Source organism: Ceratotherium simum, chromosome 15, assembly GCF_057802395.1.
Source record: "Ceratotherium simum simum isolate JZ-2026a chromosome 15, ASM5780239v1, whole genome shotgun sequence".
Lineage (NCBI taxonomy): Eukaryota > Metazoa > Chordata > Mammalia > Perissodactyla > Rhinocerotidae > Ceratotherium > Ceratotherium simum.
This window is the reverse complement of record NC_141914.1, coordinates 57386741-57413448: the sequence shown is the minus strand read 5'-3', so window position 1 is coordinate 57413448 and position 26708 is coordinate 57386741.

The window sequence follows — 26708 nt, the reverse complement described above, 5'->3', positions numbered from 1 at the left end:
AGAAATTCTCCATAGAAAGAGAAAGAGAAAGATCCAGCATTCTTACATATTGGAATATAAATAAATATCCCCAGGGGAAGGATAAGTATTATAAACATCCTCTATTAGTAAGGTACATTTGGCATAATGAACCACTATTGATACGTTATTAACTAAAGTCCATAGTTAGTTCAGATTTACTCAGTTTTTCTCTAACATCCTTTATCTCTTTCAGTATCCAAACCAGGATACCACATTACATTTAGTTGTCAAGAGTCCTTAAGCTCCTCTTGGCTTTCACAGTTTCTCAGACCTCTCTTGTTATTGATGACCTTGACAATTTTGGGAAGTACTGGACAGATATTCTGTGGAATGTCCCTCAACTGGTGTTTGTCTGATGTTTTTCTCATGATTAGATTTGGACAATGTGTTTTGGGGAGGAAGACCAGAGAGGTAAAGTGCCATTTTTATTACCTCATATCAAGGGTACATGCTAATCCCTATGACTTATCATTGTTGATGTTGACCTTGATCATCTGGGTTGAGATAGTGTTTGTCAGTTTTATTCACTGTAAATTTACTATTTTTTTCCTTCTTTCCATACTGTACTCATACAGTGCCCACAGTTAAGTGAAAAAATATTTCTATCGCTTTAAGGGAGAAATATCTACATAAATTACTTGGAATTCTTCTGCATGGGAGATTTATCTAGTCTCCCATTTACTTATGTAGTCAATCATTAATTTATTCATATCATAGGTATTCATTTTATTCTTTGAGCTATAATCCAATACTGCTTTATTTTGCTGCTCAAATTCTTCCAGCTTAGGCCAGTGGAAGTTCTTTCATTTGGCTCCTGTGTTTCTATTGACATATGCCCTTAACTGTGTATTTTTTTCAGCACTTCCTTACTGTCTAGCACTAGAAGGTGCTCCAAGATCATTTTGTATATTACCCGTCCCAACCCTAGAATCAACCATTTCGCACAGTAATAGTCTTATTGTCTATTATGACATTGCTGTCACCCAATTCATTTATCTGTATGCTATAATCACCCAATACATTGTTACTATTACGGACAAACAGTTATCTTTTAGATAAATTGAGAATAAAAACATAAAATATCTATTTTACCTTCATTTATTTATTCTCCAATGCTTTTCTTTTCTTTATGTAAGTCCAAGTGTCTAACCTACATCATTTCTACTTCCCTGAAGAACTTGTTTTAACATTTATTGCAAAGCAGATCTGCTGGCAATGAAATCCCCCAGTTTTTGTCCAAAAAAGACTTCATTTCTTTTTCACTTCTGAAGAATAGTTTCCCTGACTATAGAATTCTAGTATTTTGTTTAACAATTTTAATATTTCACTCTGCTTTTTTATTACTTATACTGTTTTGATAAGAAGTCCACTGTGCTTTTAATGATTGTTCCTTTATATGTAGGGTGTTTTCTCCCCCAGCTTCTTTCAAAATTTTCTCTCTGTCTTTGATTCCCTGTGGCTTGAATGTGTTATGCCTTGGTGATGTGTGCGGATATGTGTGTGTGTATATGCTTGTATTTATACTACTTGGTGTTGTCTAAGCTTCCTAGATCTGTGGTTTGGTGTCTGTTGTTAATACTGGAAAATTTTAAGCCATTATTAACTCAAATATTTCTTCTAATCTGTTTTCTTTTTTTCCTCTGTTGGTGTTCCAATTATTTGTATGTTAAACTTTTTGATATTGTCACATAGTTCTTCAATACTTTGTTCTGTTGTTCATTGATTTTTCTGTTTGCATTACAATGCGAGAAGTTTCTACTGACTTATCTTCAGGTTCACTGATTGTTCCTTGGCTATGTTGAATCTACTGATGAGCCCATGAAAAGTATTCTTCATTTGTATTACTGTTTTATATTTCTAACATTTCTTTTTGATATTTCTTGGTTTCCATCTCTTTGTTTATATTATTTATATGTTCTTTCATGTTGTCTACTTTTTCCATTAGAGTCTTTAACATGTTAATTATAATTAAATTAAATTTCCTGTCTGATAATTCTAACATCTGTGTCATATCTTAGGCTGGTTCTGATGATTTTGTTTCCTCAGATTGTATTTTTTCTTGCCTTTTGTCATGCTTGCAATTTTTTTGAAAACTGGACATATTTTGGAAATTGGGGACTAGGAACTGAGGTAATTAGGCCTTTCGTGTGACGACTTAAGTTAATTTGGTTATATATATATCACAAAAGAGAACCTTGGAACAGACTCCGCAAGAAAGAATTTTTCCATATCAACTATTGGACTTCATCAAAATTAAAAATTTTGTACTTGAAATGACACCAAAAAGAATATGAAAAGGCAAGCCACATAATGGGAAAAAATATTTGCAAATCATATCTGATAATGAGCTTGCATCCAGAATATAGAAACAACCATTACAATTCAATAACACAAAGAATCCAATTAAAAAGTGGAAAAAAAGACTTGAATAGACAATTCACCAAGGAAGATATAGGAATGGTCAATAAGCACATAAAAACATGTTCAACCTCATTTGTCACTAGAGAAATGCACTTTAAAACCACAATGGAATAACATCTCAAGCTTACTAGAATGGCTATAATAAAAAGCACAAATAGTAATGTTTTGGCAAGGAATTCTCATACATTGCTGATTGGAATATAAAATGGTTCAGCTGTTTTGGAACATAGCTTGGCAGTTTCTAAAAATGTTAAACACGCATTAACCCTATGACTCAGCAATTTCACTCCTATGTATCCAACAATAGAAACAAAAACATATGTCCACACAAACGGTTACATGTGAATGTTCATAGCAGCTTTAGTCATAATAATCAAAAAGTAGAAATAACCTAAATATCCATCAACTGGAGAATGCATAGATATAATGTGGTATATCCACATTGAACATTGAACATCATGTCTGCTATGTTTAGTACGTGACTTCTCTGTGATTTGGTTTCTTTATCTATAAATTGAGGGATACTAATGTTCTCCTCATTGCATTAGTTATAGTCAGAATGTAAAAGATTAAAATAAAAAGGTGCTTAACATAGGCCCTGGAATGTAGTAGAAAATACTTCTCATAATGTGTAAATTCATGAACAAGTTCCTAGCAGGTTGTATTAGTTTTCTAAGGCTGGCAAAACAAAGTACAACAAACTGGGTGGCTTAAAACAAGAGAAATTTATTCTCTCACAGTTATGGAGTCTAGAAGCCCAAAATCAAGAGGTTGGCATGGCCATGCTCTCTCTGAAGACTCTAGAGGAGGATCCCTCCTTGTGTCTTTCTAGCTTCAGGTGGTTGTCCGCAATCCTCAGTGTTCTTTGTCTTACAGGCGCATCTCTCCAATCTCTGCCCCGCTCATTACATAGCCTTCTTCCCTTTGTGTCTTCACATTGTCTTCCCTCTGTGCACCTCTGTGTCCAAGTTTCCCTCTTATCATAAGGACTTTAGTCATTAATTTAGGGCCCACCCTAATCACATATGACCTTATCTTAACTTGATTACATCTGCAAAGACCCAATTTCCAAATTTGGTCACATTCACAAGAACTTGGAGTGAGGACTAGAACGTATTTTTTTGGGTGACACAATTCAAGTAATAAAACAGGTTAAAGAAACTTATGTAAAACCTGACTTCAAAAACAAAATACTAGTACAAAGACTGGCTTAAATAAATGGTTTTATTGTGACCAAAACAATTTCCTATAGGACTCCTTTGAGGTGAGCTTTCTTATTAAATTTTAAAATGTATTTGAGTCATTAAGATTTGATTTAATGTATGTGTATGTTTTCTAAGGACTCAATTTTTTTGGTGCTCCACATCAGGAATTTCAAAAGTCTATTTATATAAAACTTAATAATAAAAGTTTCCAATATATTTAAATTATGTACATTTATACAATATCCATTTTTTGAAAATGTTTGAGAAACAGAATTTTAAAATAATTCAAATATGTTTAATTAGAAAAATGAAATGTGAGAGAATTCAAATGATGTTATTTTATACATGCCTTTAAGGCATTTTACTATTAGCTGGTAAAAAGATTGATTACAAATGCATGTGTAAGACAGAATGTAATTAATTTCACAGTCAGGAATTAATCTTGTTCTTTCTTTGGTTTTTCAAAGTTCAATTCAACTTCTATTGGGCCCCTAACATAGCTTAAAATTAATTAATGAAAATTAAAATCATGGGAAAATCTCATTCCAAATTAATCAAAGAGAAATAATATATTGTTTATTTGATTTCTTTTTGAGATATAAGATATGTAATTAGATTGTACATATGCATATTGTTGCAAATTTGGCATTTTTACACACTTTCACGGTAAACATATTGAGATCCACTTATGGGGATAAGCATGTTTGCAAATAAAATGAGTTACTGTAAGCTGGACGGTGATAATTGCTTAGGTACATTAAAAATTAGAAAGTCTAAAAAATCATTTAGAACTAAGATGATGTTAAAACAATCCCTCATTGAGGTAAAATTAGTTTTAAAATGTTAGCACATTACTGTATTTGTCAAAAGTCAGTTCAAATATACCAGTTTAATTTTTGACCCCTCAAATGAAGAATACTCGAAGCATTTGTGAACTATTTACTCTGTATCTACTCTGAGTCATCAAAATCTCAACTGATGAAATAGCTGTCAACTTAGGAAGGGTTTAAACTTGTCTCACATTTGTCAGTTACAATATATACCTCAATTTTTGAAGTGGCTACTTTCAATCTGATAGACAAAAATGATCTCTTAGAACTGATGTGATTCTTCATAATAATCTCAAATCTAATGTCACGTAATAACTGACACATTTTGTTTTGAAATGCATTAGGGACAGACCCTTAAGACAAATCACCAGTGGCCTTAGAACTTCAATTTAACAAATATTCTCACCACAGATGTAAACAGACATCTGTACATGCTTGCACACACATACACACACACACACACACACGCACAGCTGAGTTCATAGTTGTTGAAGGTGATGAGCTCATTCAAAAGGGACAGCTCTGTTTTGTGAGAGATACAGAGAACTTTTAGTTGTGGTTTGAACCGATTGTCCCCAAATATTCCTGTTTTCATTCATCTTTTATATATAATCCAGAACTGGTTATTGGTTCAGTAATGTTTCTGGCAGAATTGGTGACCTAAAGTCGCAATTGATGGCTTGTATTTCAAGAACATTAGGTCTTGGTGGATCCCTATATATCAGTGGGTGTTGGTTAATGCCATACAATTTCTTGGAGACTTCCTGGAACTCTGCACAAATCTCTCTATGTGGGATGATTTTGGCTTTATTTGTTGCTAAATGTGTTTTAAAAATAATTGTGATTATATCAGTTGTTTTAAATTCAATAAAATCCATTTGTTTTTTAATGCAGTGTTCTTTTAAAAAACCGTAACAGAATAAAATACAGAAACAAGGGTCGGCTCGGGGGCATAGTGGTTAAGTTCACATGCTCTGCTTCAGTGGCCCAAGGTTCGCAGGTTTGGATAGTGGGTGTGGACATACACGCCACTCATCAAGCCATGCTGTGATGGGGTCCCACATACAAAATGGAGGAAGATGGGCAAGGATGTTAGCCCAGGCCCAAACTTCCTCAGCAAAAAGAGGAGGATTGGCAACAGATGTTAGTTCAGGGCTGATCTTCCTCACACACAAACACACAAAATAGAGAAACACACACACACACATATGGGCACTTGATTTGTGACAAATGTGATACTGGAAGCAGCTTTTTCAATACATATTGCTGGGTAATTTGGATTTTCATATAGAGAGGTAAAAATAAGCCTGATCCCCTATCTCACATTATATTGATTCAGTCACTATTTCAGAACTGTCTGCTCCACTTGAACACATGCATATCTTTGAACCAGCCCTTTCATTCCCAGATGTATACCCAACAGAAATGCATGCACACGTGCAGTGCAAAACATATCAGAATGTTCATGGCTACATTATTTCTAATAACCCAATGATGAAAACAGCCTTAATGTCCATCACTGTTAAATAGATAAATAATGAACTTGGAATTATACACAACGATTATAATGGACAAATAGCAACATTTAAGAATATGGAGCGCCAACACATATTTTTGAATTAAAGACACTAGATGGCAAAGAATGCAATCTCTATGACTCTGTTTATATAAATATCAAAATCAAACTTTAAAAACCAGACAGTCGTACCTTTGAGAAGGAGTGAAAAGTAGTGATTGCTTTAGGGTATGAGAGGTCTTCATGAATGCTAGAAATATTCTAGGGTATTGGTCAGATTTTATTTTTTGTCTTTGATAGCGGTTCAGCTTATGATAATGCATTAAGTTGTAAATTTTAATGTGCACTTTTATGTATTGTGTTCTCAGTATAAAAGCTTTTTAAGTACATACAATATGTGAATAAAAATTATAGCTGTCCTTGACAGAATAAAAATTTTAAAAATAGTTTTTGTTATTAACCTGATTGAAATTTTTCATGTGCTGGTTTGCCCATATATAAAGTTAAATTTAAAATTAAATATTTATTTTTATATTACAAAATGTTTTATCATCATATATATCTCATACAGAAAATTAAGAGCTTCACAAAATATAGACCCTGCCAATTAAGACGTTTCTAAAAATTCAGAATGTGAAGCCAATGATAAAATAGAATAGCAGTATAATAGAACATCATAATAGAAACGCATGCAAAAAAAACACACTTATCCATATCTGAGTAAAGAAATGTGTGGCATCTGCTACAGCAGGAACATCTGAGCATTTTATTTGATTCAGGAGATTGTGTACATATCACAACTGAAAGAAGTTTCAGTTATGAGAGCTAAATCTACAAACTACAGGTGTGTGTGGTAAAATCATTCCATAGAAATTGCAATTCAAATTGGCATAAATCCAATTAAATATTTTGAAATGTGCAAATAAATCTTAGAGATAAATTGTATCCATTTCTTGTAAGGTCGATGCATGTTTAAATTTAAAAATAATCAGAAAAAGATCTGAATTATTAATTAAATTAAAACCATTTGATTTACTCAGGATTTATCCACAAGATAAAGTATTTGCTTTAGTTTTATTGAATCATTAAATTTTAAATCTAGAAAACATCTTAAAGCTCATACAGTCTCAGTCTCTCATTTTTTTTTTTCCCCAAAGCCCCAGTAGATAGTTGTATTTCATAGTTGCACGTCCTTCCAGCTGCTGCACGCGGGAGAAGGTGCATGGCCGGAGAAGCGGTGCGGCGATGCGCACCTGGGATCCGAACCCCGGGCCGCCAGTAGCGGAGCGTGCGCACTTAACCGCTAAGCCAAGGGGCCGGCCCTTAAGTCTCTCATTTTAAAGACGTGCAAATTAAAAACTTTTGAAGTCAGAGGATAGAGGCATGATAACAAGAAATAACTTGTATTCTTATGAACGGAACCAAAAATAACATTTCTTTGTATACAACAATCTTTCTCAAATGATATTATGCACATATACACACATAAATAAAATTCAGAAATTACTAGCAAATAAATTAAATTCTAATAAAATATATTTGAGAAATCTGCATTCTACAGCACCCTTCTAAAGATTAACAAGACGTTAATAGTTATTAGTGGATCATACAATAGACATTCATGAATATGAAAGGATTATAAAAGTTCTACATTTTATAAAAAATGAAAAATGATTAACCCAGACTTTCCCAAGGTCTTTTGGCCACAGAAGGCACTCACTCCCCCCCTACCCCAATAACCCCTACCAGAGAAGAGTTGAGAATGAATCCTTGTAATTTTTGATTGATTGGGGCAGAGGTGTGATGGTAGAAAACTTCTAACCAGTCCTGTGAGGTGTCTCCGCCTCACTTCAAGGAGAGCAGACAGAGGCAGGGTAGTCAAGTGTCAGGATTCTAGTGCTCAAATCCCCCTGCATTTGCTACTACTTTCTTTAGAGGTGATTTCTCTTCCTTTAGTTTGCCCTGGTTATCCAAGTAAAGTTTGAATTTTGGAGCTCTCTGCAGTATTTCTATAAAGCAAGGGCCTTTCATGGGAGATTTCTTTCATGGGGGGAATACGTGGATGTGCTTTTCTGGAAAATTAAAAGTACTGAACAAAGGCATGCATCCATTATTTCTCTCTGCACTCGACAATTACCCTCGAGCACCTAAGCTGCGCACAGGCTCTCAGCTACAAAGAGGAAGTAACGCAGGATTCCTATCCCCAAGGAACTGGAACCTGGAAGAGGATGTGTGTAGGTGAAATAAATGATATTCATTTTGCAATATCATGGAATGCAATGAAATAAGTGCTATGGGAAAATAATTTAAAAAGTCGAAGAAGAACAACTGCATAGGGGAATAAAAAAGTGGGTCAAGGAACATTCACAGAAAAAGATTTTTTTCTGTGATTCTCCCTCCTCATTTTTTGTGAGTCTACGTAGGAACAAGAGTCTGAGAGGAGAGTGAGATGATATATTGCATTCAAGCACCACAGATTTTTATTAATACATGAAGGCACAAAAGAATAGATCTTATTCAGGGAACTATTTTTTTTTGTTATGTTTATGCAAAAAAAAAATTCTACCACTGATGTCATACTTTTTCATTCTTTTGAAAAAAGGAGTATTAGAACAAGCTGTGTCAGCATTAGGTATGAAAAGGAGAAAACTAAGAGTGAAATGAGGAAGTAGGAAGGTACTAAAGAAAAATGTCACCTAGTTTCATCTATTAAAGATGAGTATATTGGATGATTATATTGAATCCTCTCTTGATCTCTACGTTAGAAATAATAAAGATTTGCTGGATTAAGATAAATTTCTTTTTGGATATGCAAATATTTTTCTGAAAAAATAGCAAATTATCAAAGTTGATTTAGGATAATAGTGCTAAATAACAAAATATGCAGAGAATATGGTAAAGATATTCCCACTAGATTTTCTTTCTTTTTCTTTTATTTTGGTAAGAACACTTAACATGAGATTTACCCTCTTAACAGAGTGTACAATATAGTATTTTTGATTATACAGATTATACAGACAATATTGTTCAGCAAATTTCTAGAATATATTTATCTTGCATAATTGAAACGTTATACCCCCTGATTAGCAATTCCTCATTTCCCCCTTTTCCCTTCCCTGGCAACCACTATTCCATTCTCTGCTTCTGTGAGTCTGACTAATTGAGATACCTCATATAAGGAAATCATTCAGTACTTGTCCTTCTGTGACTGGCTTATTTCACTTAGCATAATGACCTCAAGGTTCATTCCTATTGTTGCATATTGCAGGATTTCTTTTTCCTTTTTTTTTTTTTTTTTTTTTGCTGAGGAAGATTGGCCCCAAGCTAACATCTGTTGTCAATCTTCCTCATTTTGCTTGAGGAAGACTGTCCCTGAACTAACATCTGTGCCAATCTTCCTCTGTTTTGTATACAGGATTCTGCCGCAGCATGGCTTGACAAGCAGTGCGTAGGTCCATGTCCGGGATCCAAACCCACGAACCCTGGGCTGCTGAAGCACAGCACGCAAACTTAACCACTATGCCACAGGTCAGCCCCAGGATTTCTTTTTTTAAGGCTGAATAATGTTCCATTGTATGTATATATCACATTTTATTTATCCATTCATTTGTCAATGGATATTTAGGTTGTTTCCGCATCTTGGCTACTGTAAATAGTGCTGCAATGAACATGGGAGTGCTAATATCTCTTCAAGATCCTGACTTTAATGCTTTTGGGGAAATACTCAGAAATGGGATTGCTGGATCACATGATAGTTTTATTCGTAATTTTTTGAAGAACCCATACCGTTTTGCATAGCCTCTGGAAACAAAAGACCTGAATTTTCCAAATGAAAGAGTTCACTAATTTCCAAGCTGGATTGATAATGGTAACGCAATAATAACAATAGCAACAATAGCAATAAGAATAATTTTTTAATAGAATATACTTGTATAGAGCTCGCTGTGTGCCAGGCACTGCTCTAAGCATCTTCCATAAATTAACTCATTTGACACTTGCAGTGACCCTTGCAGTGACAGCTGAGGAGTCTATGCCTAGACTTATTCAGCAACTTGGTCAAGTGGCAGAGCCAGAGGCCATGTTCTTAACATTATACTGACTCTTGTAGGACTACTATGCAGATTTTCCAGTATATTGGAAAGTGAATGTTAAAGAGAATATCTTACTAACTTTGAGGTGGCAAGAACCTCCAAAGGAAAAACAGTCAGATGGACATCATATTCTTAACGATAACCCTGTAAACTAGAAAGCAGTAAATTAGAAATCATCCATGTCACATAGCTTACAAGAAGTTGATTGAGGATATTAAAGAATTAACTGTTTGATAAGCTGGGGCAAATGATCAAGAAAAATCTAATCAATTAAAATGAAACAGCACAAGGGACATGTATAAGCAAAGAAAAAGAGGAAAGCAAATACTCATGAGCAATGAAACTTGCTACATATATATTTCAATTTACCTTTAAATATATAAAGATAAGTGTTAGGTTCAGTTTTTTAATACTCAGGGGACCAACTTCACAAAAACCTTTAAATAAGAGTTGAGAAATACTGTCACAGCACTCTTAATATTTCAGTGGGTGAGAAGACAGGATGCAACTGAAACATTTCTCTTGGTGGATGGAAGGACAGGTGGAGAATAAATTCTTTGTGTGGAATAGATAGTATGTCTGGGAGGGGAAAATAGTTCATCTTGTTTTTAATATAACAACAGAAAAATATGGTTGTGTTTAAAGATGCATTTGAAACTTACCATTAATTTCCTATATAATAATGTGTGATGATAGCCAAGAAATTAAAAAAAAAAGACATGAAGAATCATGTGTGCATATATGTTTGCTGGGGGTCGTGACGGTAGAGGGTAAGTAGCTGCCTAAGCAAACACCAGAATATCAGATGCTAAAGTACATTGTACATATTGGTATCATAACTGATAAAGGACTTAGTGGAAAAGAATAGAGAATCTACAAATAGATCTTAGTATATTTGAAAATTTAGTATTTGCTAGTTTAGAGACAAAAGAATGGATTAACAGGTTTGTGAATCCAACTACTTATTCATCTGTAAATACAATATAACAAAATCCAAAAATAAATTCTGAATGGGTTCAATATTTGAAATAATCAAATAGAATATTCAACACAAAGTACTTTAAAATAGCAAGGAGGATTAAGGATTGAGTTTCAGAGAGAAAAATGGAAGTGGAACCAATAAGAGACCCCTATGTCTTTTCACTCTACCTAGGAACGGACATAACTGACAGTGACTCACAGGTTTAGTGATTTCTCTTAGACCATAAGCTGAGTGCTGCTAAAACCATATCTTTGATTACCTGTCCAAAAGTGGGAGATTGGGGATTGAATTGGAGATCAAGGATCAAGTATTCTGTTTTGCTGTCTCCTCTCCAAGGATGTTAGCAAAGAAACAAGGAGCAACTTTTTACTGAGTTGATTACTCTTTAGAAAACTCTTGACAGAAGGAGAGTTTAATTTTTGTGGTTACAACGGTTTTTTTCTTGTTCTGAAGACAAAGTTTAGTAATCCTGGGCAACAAAATATTGTTTTAAGGCCAGGTCTTACTGAAAAGTATAAAATTTTCTCCAGGTTATTTGCTTTTCTTCCCTAAATTTTTATGTTTAAATGAGCACTTCCACCCTCCACTCACCAAGCAAATACCAGGAATGTTATTTAAAACTCCATGTACAGCCATATGCCACACAACATTTCAGTCAAATGAACCACCTAGCCGATGGTGGTCCCATAAGATTAGTACCATACAGCCTAGGTGTGTAGTAGGCAATACCATCTAGGTTTGTGTAAGTACACTCTGTGATGTTCACACAGCAACGGAATAGCCTAAGGACACATTTCTCAGAACATATCCCATCATTAAGTGACACATGAATGTATTTCATTAATATGTTTATAAAACATAAAATTTTCCTGTTTGGAAAATGGATTCAAAATTTAATTCTCATTTGTTTAAATAATTGACAGAAAGATATATGAAAATGAAGAGGAATAAAATTAGAATCTCTTTTTAAAAACAGTCATCCCTCAGTATCTGAGGGAGATTGGTTCCAGGACCCCCCACAGATAACAAAATCTGAGGATGCTCAAGTCCCTTAGTCTGCACGGCCCCCGTATGCACAGATGCAGAAGCCGCAGATACAGAGGGCCGACTGTAATGTTCATTAAATGTAGGCTATGAATGCTTTCAAACTTCAGGTATCTGATAAACACAAAAGGAGCTATGTTATATAAATTTAACTCCTGCTCATTCTCCATGCCTTCTACACAATTAAATAAAAGATAGTTTATTTCATAGACCGAGATAAAGATTTCTCTCAGCACTGCTCTGGAACAAGAATTATATCAATGATTAAAGATAAAGTGTTAGTTGTAAAGAGAAACCAAGAAATAAAAGTTTAGATAACTCCAGAATTTTAACTTCTAAAAAAAATATTCAAGTTTGATTTCTCTTTGTAAATAAAAATGTAAATTAATTGACCAGTATAAAATACCACCATTTCTTCCCTTATAAATATGCATACAATAGAGTCATTATTTTTATTTGGAGGGGGGAAATACAGAAGTCAGCATCCCATCTGGCTCACCTACCCTTCTCTCCGCTTCACTCACCTCGGCCTCAGCATTCCAGCACAGGCAAGCCACGATGTCAGTTCTATCATCACATCACTTAGAATAAAGAGTGATTGATGGGCAAAGAGAACACTTGTTTTGAAAATAAAATTTCCTAGAAGTTTGAGTTTAGTGGAAAACAAATGAGGAAAAAAAACAAAACAAAACAAATCCAAAAGGAAAGAAAGATGATGAAGCTAACAGATGTTATTTCATGTTTCTGTTTCTTTCTTCTCTTTGTGTACCAACTTAAGGTAGGCATTCACGGTTAGCATCATCTCCCAGAGTTGGCTGGTCTTTTTATGGTGTTTTACTGCTTCTTACGTCCTTTTATCATCTAGAGGTTGTGAAAATTGTTTCTCAATCTGTTCTCTTGCTCTTCTTTTCATGTATGATTTTCTCTATATTCTACCTGTTAATTCTCCTATACAGAGGCCTCTCACACTAAGAATTTGTAAGAGGTTTCTGCTCTATTTTAATTAGAAAAACTCTTTAACCACTTCCTGGAACCTTCTACCATCATGAAATGTCGTTTTTACTATTGGATAATAGCCTCAATTTTCTTTTTCTGTTCTTTATTCAATCACTTCAATTCAGACGGACTTTCTAAGTTTCATTTTTCTTGTACTGTGTTTACACATTACAACGGAAAACAAAATATATCTGTCCTGCCGCATGGGCTCAATCATATTCCTTTGACATTAATTACATTTTATATGTCAACAAACACTTATTGTGCTCAGAGTGTCTTCTTTGAGCTGCCTTTCATAGAGAGTAATTATAAAATGATGAAATTTAAATGAAGCACAGTCAATTTAAGTATACAATGTGTGGAGATAAACAGGAGAGTCATTTGTCTCTTTATTGACCACCTCCTGTGGAGACAGAAGGATGTTTGTTCTAGTTTTTCAGGTACTCCTATTTCTAATTTGTGTTCCCAGTGGTAGAGATGGTACAAGCATACACATCACTAATTACCAAATAAATTACATTAGGCAAATATTTACTGAGTGCTTTGTATGTGAGTGAGGGAGAATAATAAGAAAGGATTTGTTTAGATAGGAGATATTTGCTTCGTTCTTAATTTGACTAGGTCAAATCTCACCGTGGAGGTATCATAAAAGCACCTCACAAAGTGAGGATTTTATTAATTGGAAGATTCAGCATTATAAAAAAGTGAATCCTCTCCCAAGCTGATCTACAGATTTAATTCAATCCTAGTCAAAACTGTATAGCAACAAGAATAACATTTTTTGGTGGAAATTGATAAGTTAATTCTAAATTTTATATGGACAGCAAAATCCAAAGAATAGCCAAGAAAATCTTAAAGAACAATCAAAAATTTACACAAACAAGTATCAAGATTATAATAAAACTATGACAAGACAGTGTAATATGGATGCAAACATAGATAAATAGACAAATGAAATATAATTAAAACAAATGCAAAGATAATAGAGTCCTGATTTATGAAAAAGTTCAATCCAATGGAAAAGGAAAGTTTGTCATTGAATTAATCAGGTCAATTTAGATATGAATAGGAGAAAAAAATGAATATTGACCTCTAAATCATACTATACCCCCCCAAATTTAATATTGATTGTAGATCTAGATATGAAAGACAAAACAACATAACTTGTAGAAATAACAAGAGAATATCTAATGAGCTTGGTTTGAGTAAATGTATTTTGAAAAGGAAATGTGTACACACACAAATATACTAGCCATTAAAGAGAAGTGTTGATAAATGGAATCATTAAAATTAAGAGCTTCTATTCACACATGCACACAAATCATAATTAAGAAACTGAAAATGGGAACCAAGAGTGGGAGACGATATTTGCATTATATATGTCTGACAAAATACTCACAACCAGATTATATTAAAGAAATACACAAAACTTTTACTAAATCAATAAAAGCAGGCAGTTATTTTTTATTGGGCAAAAGTCTCCAACAGGCACTTTAAAAAGATATCTAAGTGGTAAATTAACATTTGAAAAATTGATTAACATCAGTCAGGTGCAAAATATTGCCTTATACCTTTTTTACATCTCTCTTTCTATTTAATACATTTTATTTTATTTTTTGTGAGGAAGATCAGCCCTGAGCTAACATCTGCCAATTCTCCTCTTTTTTTTTTTTTTTTTTTTTGCTGAGGAAGACTGGCCCTGGGCTAACATCCATGCCCATCTTCCTCCACTTTATATTGGACGCCACCACAGCATGGCTTGACAAGCAGTGCGTTGCTTCGAGCCAGGGATCCGAACCAGCAAACCCCGAGACACTGCAGCGGAGCGCGCACACTTAACCGTTTGCACCACCAGGCCAGCCCCGATACATATTTTATTGTTCTGAAAGCAAACATGTTTCCGGTTCAAGGCAGACTATTATTACTTACAACAATAGCTACATCAGTTCTCCACATTCCTTTCTACCCCTTCAGGACAATGTAATGACAGTCAGATGATTATGCCTGTTTATACAATAAGGAGGTGTGATAAACGACAGGAGAGGAGGCCCAAATTATCAGTCTGGGAGTTTATATCAACTACAAAATGTCCCCCTCTCTCCTGAGCAAAGGAGAATAACCTTTACTTTGTAATGTTTTATAGTCAGTTAAAACGTAAGTGCATGGGGTTCAACTACGAGGTAAATAAGCAGGATGAGAAGACAGAGGGCGCTATCATTACGTCAGTTTTCTTTGCTCAGGAGGTCGTGACCATCCAAAAAAAGAAGACATGAAACTATTCATAGAGTACTGTTTCCTGACAATACCACAAACAGATGTTGCTGCACACCCACCAGCATGAATAGAATTATATAAACAAACAAAACAAAATTAACCTATTAATTAGTGTTGCCCGAGTTTGTGATGTAATTGAAACTCTCGTATACTGCTGGTAGACCAAAAATTATTACAATCAATTTGGAGAACTCTTTGGCGGTATCTACCAAAGAAATTATAACTTCTAGCATTCCCAATAAAAAATGTGTACATATGTTTATCAAAAACATATACAGGAATCATTCATAGCGGCATTATTTATAATAGCTCAAAATTGGAAAGAGCCCAGATGCCCATCAACAGTAGAATAAATAAATTGTTGTATAGTCATACAATTAGAATATTCTAAAATAATGTAAATGAACGAACTATTGCTAAAGATAACAAAAAGCAGGAATCTCATAAACATAGTGTGGTGTACAAGTACTCAAGAACCAACATAATGTAGTTTAATGTGCCATCAATCACTATACCAGTATTGCATAGTGGCTATAAATGTGGCCTTTAGAGTCACAACACTTGGGTTTGAACACTGACTTCAACAATTGCTAGCTGTGTAAAACAACAACGTTTCAAATATTCTTGGACTAGTTGCTTTAACTCTCAATTGCCTGGTTTAAATATAAATGATGGGAATAATAATATTTAACTTTTGTCACAAGTATTTTGGGGGGGGCATTAAAATATAAGATAGTGTCTGATATGATACATTGCAAGTTTTTATAGTAATAATTTCTATATTATGAATTATTACACTGATTATATACTATTTTTGTATGTTAACAATAATAATCTCTTGGCAGGGAAGGTAGTTGAGCTAGAAAAAAACCTAAAGATAGACAGGCATTTAATTATCAGAGCAGCAGAGCTACAGTGAGTGTTGAAGTTTCAACTGTACCATGTCAGTTACGCCAATATGTCATAAATGTCTATTGTTTATGTTAACGTAGATTAGAGAATATTCATTTAGAGTCCTTATTTTTTACACACTGTTTTTAGGAATTAAGTTGAATGATACTTTTCCAACTGAGCTTTAGGAGTTGGGAATATAATTGCAATACAAGTTTAAGTTCTGTCATTGCTTTAATGACTATAGAATTCTGATGCTGTAATTGCATTGCGACCTTAAAAGAAGAAGACAAGCTCTTATAAATATAATTTAATTTTATATATTTGAAATATTTTCACTTCCATATCAGTTTCTAAATCTAAACATAACTTGCAGTTAGTTAACTTGATTTTGAGACCATTTTAGGACAAACCAAAGGAAAGAGAGGGTCTCTGAGACTTGAAAACCTTGAACTCATAGAATCCCCCAAATCCTCTGAATATGCTGAAGTGGCCCAGTTTTACCTGTTAAAGCCTACTTGAACATGATGCACAGGGCTATTACTTGTGACTCTATCAGGACCTATACCCACATCCTCTCCTGCCTGGCAAATCAGCAGCTAGGATCATATAACGACACAATCCATGTGGGGAGGATCTGGGCTCACTAAGCGAGAAAAGGGCCCATACGCTCAAGCAACCGCAGAACCCAGCTAGGTATAAATGGACACATGGTCAAATGGTTGACTGGTTGATCAGAGTCTTGGGATAAAAAACAATAGTAGTTCAGGGACAGGAGGTTTTGGGAGGAGACATGTAGATTGACACATGGGAGGGTGTGTGGTATGAAGATCCCTGTGTTGCACATTAAAGCCCGCCAGAAAGCACCTACTAAAGAAGAGGCACTAAATAACCAAATAAGTAGAATGACTCATCCAGCTGATGTCAGCCATCCTCTTTACACTTGTATCCATTGTGCTTGCCCACCTCAGTTCTAGAAACATGGACTCATGGACGGAGTCCATTGTGCCAGCAGTGGACGTTGTGCCTGGGTCTCCATCCCATGGAAAAGCACACGCACGAGCTCATACAGCTGTCGCTGCCACTCATTGTACAACATGCCAGTACAAGAGACCAAAGCCAGCCCCAAACACCGCCTCATCCCTCAAAGGGACCAACCAGCCCTCAGGTGGCGAATTGGCCGCATCAGAACCCTTCCAACATGGAGATGGCAGGAATTCATTTTCACTGGAATAAACACATATTCCAGGTTAGCCTTTGTGTTTTTTTGACTACGGGACCTTGGGCAGCACCACTCTCTGAAGGCTAAGAGTGTTTTCTCCATCAAAATGGGATCAGACTATTTTCCAAAGTACTCCTTCATAAATCTGTTGCACACAAATCTCTGTCTTTAAGTTTGTTTCCCAGTGAACCTGCCCCTTGGGGCACTTAGGCACATAATATTAAAATTGTTCAGAAACAAAGGAAAACAGAAATCTTAAAAGCTACTATAGAAAAAAAAAAAGAAAAAGAAAAGGCTTGTTATCTTCAAAGTAGCAATAAGAAGACTGATGGGGGACTTCCAAACAGGAAAGATAGAAGGCAGAAGTAAATGAAACAACTTTAAAGTGCTGAAAGGAAATCTACGGATGTACTATATCACACTTGGGAAAAATAATATTCAAATATAAAGATGAAATAATCTAATTTTCAGAGAAACATGAACTGAGGAATTTATTGCCAGAAATCTTCACTGAAAGAAAAACAAGAAACAAATACAGGGAGTGCTTCAAGAAGAATAATGAACCTAGGTAGAAACTGGAAAGTAGGGAAGAAAAAAAAAAGAACACTGGGAAAAGAACTTAGCAGGATAAAAATGGAATGATGAAAATGCGTAATCCAAAAGAAGGCAAAAATGAAGAAAAAAGAAAATAGACAAATGCAAAGTCATAGCATCTTTAACAATAAATGGTAGTTTAAATATACTCTAAGTTCTGATTTCCTTTTTCTGTGTGTATGGATATAGGGAGGGAGTCATTAAGCTCACCATTAGAAGAACATCAAAGTACTTTTTATTACTGAGAATTCTGGAACAAAGGTCTACCAAATGTAAAGAGGGAAATAAGAAATGTCACTGTCCTTACGTCACAATTCTTAAAGAATGAGGCTGTGTGTTACATGTGAGTTCCAAGTTTCAAAAAAGTTCATGCTAATATAATAAAAATGGATTTTGGAAATCCTAAATCAGGAGAATGATTTCTATAACTGAAATAACTACAGGACAAAGATAGAAGATCATGAAAAGAAAAATTCTATAACTGTGAGAAAATTAAATGGCTATTAAACAAAAAGGAGATCCACAATGAGGTAAGAGGCTTGAGCCAGAAGATAAATCAATATACTACATGCTTCATTAAGAAAGTCTTGATATGAAAAACAATGTCAGCTGGCCTAAATTGTGAGAAGTGAATTACTTAATTTAGATTCTGGTAAAAAGTTATTCACTCTACGCAGACCTTGCAAACCAATAGCAAGTTCCCAGATAAAACACGGTGTAGCAATGGTTTCTAGCTTATGATATTGATTGAAAAGATTTTTAAACAGCTTTTCTTTAAAATACTAATGGTAGAGGCAGTTTAATGTGGATTCATATCAAAACATCACTATTTCAGATAACAGCGTGAATAGGCTCCCTTATTTCACTGTGTCCACAATGAAAAAGAAATTGAAGCAAGACTAATAAAGGTAGTTAATGCTATTACCCTCATTATATTGGTTTTTCACATATTTAAAGATGGAATTATATCCAAAGCATAGATATTCCAAATTTAGAGGGCTGGAAAAAATAATTCTCTCTTTATAAGAAAACCCAGAGAGTCATGGTCTCCCCGGAGAGGATGATCTTTATCAGAAAAATAATTCTCCATACAAAATTCTGCCCTCTATCCATGGGTAAAGAAGCCTTGACCTAAGAAGAATTCACAAAAGTTCATAAAACAGATCCTAAATGTTTTCCACAGTGGAATTTAAAGTATTCTGAGGAAACTTATAGTAGCTATGGTAGAAGTTACTGGTGCTCACTTCTTCTTAAGGTAATAACTAGACTACCTTTCTCAGTCTCCTTGACTCAAAATGATTGTGTGACTAGTTTTAACCAATGCAATGTGAGTGGAAGTGTCATTTCTAGGCTGAGGTGGTGAAAAGTGGGAATGTCTTCTCCAATCTTTTTTTATTTAAATCCACTAAGGGAGAGCTCCCGAAATGGAAGAAGCTTGGTTTCTGAGTTTCTGCTTAAATTCAAGTCATTCAGGTGAGCCACCCACCCAGAAATACTCCTCTGGGTAGTTTCACAAAGAGGAAATGTATTTTTATATGCTACAGCACTGAGTTTTTAGATTTTATCTTTTATACCATCTAGTTTTACTTACTCTCACTAATAACCAATTAAAGCTTTCTTTCTAAGTCCATTTCTCTATCTGCATAAATAGCATGTAAAAATTACTTAATTCCTTCCAAAAGCTTTTGTGGGTTTTCTTTGTTACTTGACAAACACACTCAATTAAAATAACAACTCTCTTGAGTATTTAATGTTGTGCAAATCAATATATGTATTGTGGTGGATAAATGGATCTTATGCCAAATCTCAGCTCTCAATGAATTCACAGGCTAGTGAGATAACCTGTGAGGAAATAAAATAAATAAGTAGCCCTGATGAGAGGAAGAACAAAATGCTAGCTGTCAGAAAGTTTCGGTAAACATATTGGGAACAGATTTCTAAATGGTGTCCACTTGAATATGAGGACGTCAGATCAGAGTATATGAAGTTTGAAAAATGCTTATTTTAAATATTTAGACATATTTGTAAATCCACAAAATTTGTCACAATGTAAAGTAGACAACTACTATCTCTTTACAGAATTATAGTTCTGGAATTAGTTTGCATATGTTGTAAATAACAATTGTTTAAGTTAGATTGGGTAATACTCATTTAGAGTCCTTATTTTTTACAAGATTATTTTTATCTTTGCAATTAAATAAATTATTTTTATATTTTTATGTATAGTCTCAAAAACAGTTATGGAAGAGTAAATTATAATATATGAAAGTAATGGAGACTTATCAAAAAGAAAGAACAAAATTTAGTCATACCATGATCAAGTATGTGTATATTTTGGTTTGGTTAGTTGAATTTTACCAGTGTAAAAGGTAATTTTCTCATGGTTTAATTCCATTTTCATTTTTTGCAAGGGAAATAAAAGCTATTTAAGGTGACTGATGAACTTGCTGGAAAATGAAACTTGGGGATAATTTACAAAATTAGTAGTCCAAATTTAGAACAACAATACGGTGAGGTACAATACAATGCAAAATCCTCCCACACAAAGTCTACTAAGCAATCATTTGCCTGCAATAAATGTCCTTAAATTTCAGTTAACTCATTATCTTTTGGTGTTAATGCTAATATAAAATCCAGTATCTGGACATTTTTTCTCCTAATTTTCAAGCTTTGTTTTAAAAAATATTTTCAATTAAAATCTTGGATAATTTTGTACATGCCAAAAATTGTTGAAATTTTTAAATGTTTTTAGTTTCCAGAAAGTATATATTTAAATAAAGATCATTTTCTGAATCATTTAAATTTGAAGGCGAACTTTATAAATAATTAAATCAAATATTTCTATTTAACAAATGAAACTGGTTTTAGGATGAAACCTCATAGAGCACAGTGTTTTTAGGGATTAGTTGAATGATACTTTTCCAATTGTGCTTTAGGAGTTGGAAATATAATTGCAATAGAACTTTAAGTTCCATCATTGCTTTAATGACTACAGAATTCTGATGCTGTAATTGCATTGGAAACTTAATAAAAGAAGAAACAAGCTCTTGTAAATGTAATTTTATGTTTTTGAATTAATGTATGGTTTGGATTTTATTTGTTACAACAGCATTATTGAATATCTTGTCATATAAAATTAAATATAATTTTTTAAAGAAATTCTGTGTTAAAAATTTTAGCTATCCTTTGGTTTGTCCTAAAACGGTCTAAAAATCAAGTTAATGAACTGAAAGTTATGTTTAGATTTAGAAACTGATATGCAAGTTAACATATTTCAAATATATAAAACTAAATTTAAAAAGACATAAGATGCCACTCCGTTGGCTATTAGTTTATTGAATGAAAGGTTTCATTTGTGTTTTTCTTTATTATTTATTTGCTTTTGTTTCTGTGAGTTAGGAATCACTCAACAAGGGTGTACCAGAATACAAAATAATAAGAAACATGGGATTATTTCTAGAATGGTCCAAATTAAATATGTTCCTGTAACATGGCATTTGTCTCTTTTGTAAACTGGAAAGCACCTAAAATATTATTTTTAGGATTCCATTTTCCTGAAATATATTAATGTAAAACATTCAGATTTAATATATAACTTTAAATTTAAAATCTTTTTTTATTCTATCCAATACATCTTGGATAGATGGAGGCTAAATGTATAAATATGTTTGAAATAAAATTATAAATTCTATACATTTAGTGGATTATAAATTTTCTAGCAATTTAAAAGTTGTGTTTAAAATCTGTTTTCCAAGATTTCCATCTTAGCTAAGAATCACTATATTTGAAAATCTAGAAAAAGCCATGATATTTGTTTGAGAAATTTTTGAGAGGCAGCCTGGATAAACAGCGATGTGAGGCATACAGACAGGGGCAGGAGGTGCAGAAAGAATTCACATCTGGTCAAAATTGTTCAGCTATTTTTACTTGACTGATCATTGATATGTATACTTTTCTGAGCTTCTATTCTATTATCTGCAAAGTAAGAAGTCAGAATTATATTATCTATAAGGTCCCTATTATGATTTAATTCTCTCATACATAAAAAGTATTCCATATTGCTTTTCTCTCCTGTGCCAGTCACTGTGCTTTTGAATATAGCAATATATACTTTACTACTACAGTGTAACAAACTTAGTGGCTTAGACCAACACAATTCAGTAGCTCAGTTCTGTAGGTCAGGAGTCTGGCCCAGTATAAGGTTCTCTGCTGAGGCTTGCACAAGGCTGTGATCTACCTAGCCAGACTGTGGTTCTCATTTAGAGCTTGAGATTATCTTCCAAGCTCAATCAAGTTGTTGACAGAATTGTTTCTCGTAGCTCCAGGAATAAGATCCTTGTTTCCTTGCTGGCTGTCAGCCAAGGTTGTTTTCTGCTCCCAGAGGCCATCTACAATCCTTGCCATGTGGCCTCCTCCATCTTAAAAGCTGGCAATGGAAAATCTCCCTCACATAGAATCTAGCTCATGTTTAGAATCTCTCTGACTTTGGGTGTCTCACCAGGAAGTGTTCAGAGCCTCATAAGGGCTCACCTGATTAAGTGAATCTCACCAAGGATAATCTTCCTATCTTAAGGTCAACTGGTATGAGACACCTGCCAACTACCATCTTAGCAGCTCTTAGATTATCATTCAATTGAATGACTGGCAAAAGTCGTGTGTTCCTCAGTGAGATGGGAATTTTGGGACACATCTTAGAATTCTGCCTACTATAAGCAGTGAATAAGTCAATTACAATCGCTTCTTTCATAATATATGCAACCAAGTTTGGGAAAAAAAAAATCAATGCCCAAATAATGATTTAAATGTAAATTTGACAAATGTTAGAGAGAAGTGTATGTTTCTTTGAGTGCAGTTAACCAAGATTGTCTTAATTGGACAATGCGACTGAGCTATCCGTTTGCACCAACAGCATAACCAGTCTTGAGGTTTCAGTTGAAGGCCTGTGTATCTCCCTAAATCTTTCTTTAGTCAGCATTCCTCCCACAGACTTAACATGGCATTTGGATGTTGTATTCTCCATTACCCCTTCAAATCTACCCCCTGTCTCTTGCCTCATGCTTTGCCACCCTACCCACCTCCACCAGGAGGCGGAAATTTATAGGCTGTTTTAACTGGGTCCATTACCCTCTGTCTTCTGATTAGATTTGATCAGTGGCAGACACCAGCAAGAAATCAGAGGTGGGAGGATGGTGACATTGGGGTATTTCTTCTCCCTCTGCTAACCTGTAAGTTGACACAGCTCCTGTCCAGGAGACTGCTCTTACAACTACAGCTCTGTCTCTCTGGGCAACAGTAACAGTTCTCTCTCCTCTTTCCTTCAATCTAGGCGTGGTAAGGAATCCCTGCTGTTTCTGACCCTGGGGTTCTTTATCATCTCCTTTTTATTTTCCTTAACATTACCCTAATACTGTAAATATTCCCTTCCTCAATTATCCTATTTGAGGGTGGAATCTGTTACCTGATACTCTGATACAAATATTGTATTACTGCCTGGTTCTCTTTTCTTTCTCGCCAAAATACTCTCGAGTTTGTTTAGGGTGGCAATGCGTCATGCAAAACATATGGGACCATGAAACACAGTTATGGCCAATGAGACATAATCAGATAGATATTTCTGGGAAAGCAGCTTACACTCCTGTTACAAATGACAACTATCCCTTATTCTCCCTTCCTGCTTCTTCCTGCTTGGTTGCGGGGAGAAGACGTAGCCAGAAAACCATAAGCATGTGGTAAAAGACCGAAAAGATGGAAACAGCCTGAGTTGCTAGTGACAACCTGGAGCCACCATAATAGCCCTGAACTTCCTGATACAAATAAATCCCAGGCAGTAGTATTTTTTGTTTCCAGCTGGCAAATAACGTGTATTCTTGACTAATATGTCCACCCACCTGTGCCTCTCATGCTTCTTTCCATACAACGTCATCAGCAGGTTAAGTGAGGAAATATGTGTTCATGGAACACTTACATTACTATTTCTGCTGAACACCATCAGAGCACAGGCAGATAAGTAGGTCTGTAATTCCCAAGAGGTTCTTGCCTCAACTTAAAGCTCAACATGCAAGCTCAACTTAACCTTTAGCACACACATTCCTCTAATTTCTTATTTTCAGTAGAAACTCAAGACTCCTGTCTAGACTTTCTCATAGTACTTTGCAAGAGTTTTATGTTCCTCAGTCTCTAGTTACTTCGTTTACCTTTATTTTCATCCCATAATCGAGGTGAGGTGGCAAGTTCAGTTCACTTTTACCGGATACGTATGCAATTCAGCATTTATAGGAAACTTAATACTATGTTATTACACTACCCCCTTTGTTTTTGGCTCAGCTCACACTTCACACTTCTGGTGGCAAGAAAGCAAACCATTGCATCTCCCTGTTTGGATTTCTCCTCCCGTATAACTTGAGGGTCACTGTATTTTGTCCTCAATTTGCTTTCTTAACTCCTTATATTTCTACCAAATAGCCTTGTGGATTTTTCCTGTTACGTGCTTAATACACTCTCTGACTCTCCTCTGATAAGTACTGGTCATTTCACATTTTATATGTGACATGTTAATATCTGTGACATGTTATTGTGACATTTAGAAAATTAGATGACAGAAACCAGCTTTTTTTTTTCCCCCAGGAAACTCTTATTCCTTTACTCACAATTGAGCCTTTATGAGCAATTAAAGATTTGGATCAGACATCTGCCTCTCTACAGGTCATACAGCCTTGGAGTAAGTAAGCCTGAGAAAGTTTTTCAGCATATGTGGGAAGAAATGGATTTGAGAGATAGCAAGAAGGAAGGGATGAAGGAAGGGAGAATCAAGATGACAGGGAATTTTATTTTAATAACATATAGGGGGTAAGGAATCTCATGATACATGTCTGATAATCAGTGATATTTGGTAGAGGAGAAGCAGCTTTGATGAGACAGCTGTTTTGGAATTAGAAGACTAGATCATAAGGCAGCATGAGACTTTCTTTTGTGGGATATTCTCTCACAGCATTCACATGGTTCTGATTTCTGAGGCTGAGCTTTGCTACAGAACATTAGCTTTTTACTGTGAGCTACTGAGATGAGACAGCAGCAAGATAAAACAGCAAACAAAACATTTAACGTGGGAAATTAAAATGGTCAGCTTGTTGAACTTGGTTACACTTTACTAATATGAAGAAAAGTAAAATCTGTTGCTGAAGTGATAAGGAAATGCTAAAGAATGTTTTTATAAATTGCTCATCTTCTGTCTCATTTTTATTATGGTAACAATTAAAACTGAAATTGCATTACCAGTATTATTGCCGTTGCAGTGGTATTTCATAGATAATACTTGGTGCTGGCGTGTTGAGACATTAGAGTGATAAAAGGAAACAATACCCATTTTATGCTTGTGTGTAATAGAGACTTTTCGTGCTTCTCTTCAAAGTTTGAGATTTTTCTCATTAACAAAATTAAATAAAATGATTTGGGGAATGCTTTGTCACTGCTATTATGCTTTTTCTGGTTTATTCGTACTTATCAAAAGGTTTATGTAAGTACAATAATAAATTCACACAACTTGGATTAACTTCCTTTTCTTGTAACTGCAAGGAAGTACCATTTGTCATATTCCTGACTCATTTTCAGAGGCGTGTGATACTAATATGAAAATTGCCCCCATTTGGGGCTTCCAATTTGTGACTGGCAACATGCATTTACATTTTTAGGTGTCAGAAATGAGGATGAAACAGAAAGACTGAGGGGTAAATTGGAAGTGACGCCATGGTGGCTTGAGGGGAGTCAAACAGGACTTGGTGATGAGATTATAATGTGCATTCTGAGACACAGGTCATAACCTCAGACCTACACAAGGCTGGGAGCTGAAACTGAGCTGCCTAAATCCACTACACCATCCTCCCTAATGGGTGTAAAGCAGTGGGGTAAATACTTAAATACAACACACAACGCTAAGCAACAATTAGGGTAGTAGTATGCTTTCTATCTTTCTGCCTGTATATTTGTATTGGTAACTAAATAAAACATGCCCAAGATAAACAGGGCATGTGTTCAGGTGGCTAATGAATTTGATCCTATTTAATCCAGTTCCCAACTCTACCCAAACTAAAACTTGACCTTGAAATCTAGGATTTTTATTTGTTTGTTTATGGTGGTCACTTCAGTGACTTACATAGAGTAGCTGTTGTTAGTAAATATTTGCTAAATAATTAAAGTTTCTTTCTGTTTTCTTTTTCACCTAAGCAAATTATCTACAAAAAGACAAATATCTAGACATACTACAAAAGAAGTGCAGAAATGACATCGTCATACAAATAAATTGCAGATGCCTATAAATTTCTTACCAAATTTGATTATATGTAAAATCTCTGTATGTCAAAATGAAGAAGCATTACTCATTTCACATACAAAAGTTAATTTACACATATTCCTACTCTAAAAGATAAAAAGTAAAAGCTTTCATTTCAAATGATAGGTTTTAATGAAAGAGCCACCTAGATCCATTAATGATTTCTAAAAAAATTATTTCATTCCTGAGAAATTGGATTTTTTCCATTTATAGGTTATTTTTCAGTACTTAATGGATTTAAAATTATCATTTCAGCAACTTATTTTTAAAAAGTTTCTTCTATATTTGCCAATTC